Here is a 268-nt window from a genome sequence, read left to right on the forward strand (position 1 = left end):
GTGTCATCTAAAGAGGCCAAATTGATGGAGGGATGAATTTTTCAGCATCCAATCCAGTCTTCAGTGTCATGTGATCCTCCAGAAATCATTCTAATATGCTGATATGATTGATTCTATAATTCTATAAATATTATAACTAGGGCTGTCAGTTTAACACGTTAACTTAATTAGTTATGAAAAAATAATGTGTTTAAAATATTTTAATGCAGTTAATGCACTGGCCCCGCCCCCAGACCTGTATGTCATCTTACATTTCATACAGTTGACT

General features: G+C 34.3%; 1 protein-coding gene across 1 annotated transcript in view; it reads left to right on the top strand.

The window, feature by feature from the left end:
* The window catches only part of ccdc171 (coiled-coil domain containing 171), a 39,314-nt gene that overhangs the window by 9,977 nt on the left and 29,069 nt on the right, over positions 1-268 (top strand). The window lies entirely within an intron of this gene.

Source organism: Sinocyclocheilus grahami, unplaced genomic scaffold (genome assembly GCF_001515645.1).
Source record: "Sinocyclocheilus grahami isolate Dianchi unplaced genomic scaffold, SAMN03320097.WGS_v1.1 scaffold959.1, whole genome shotgun sequence".
NCBI lineage: Eukaryota > Metazoa > Chordata > Actinopteri > Cypriniformes > Cyprinidae > Sinocyclocheilus > Sinocyclocheilus grahami.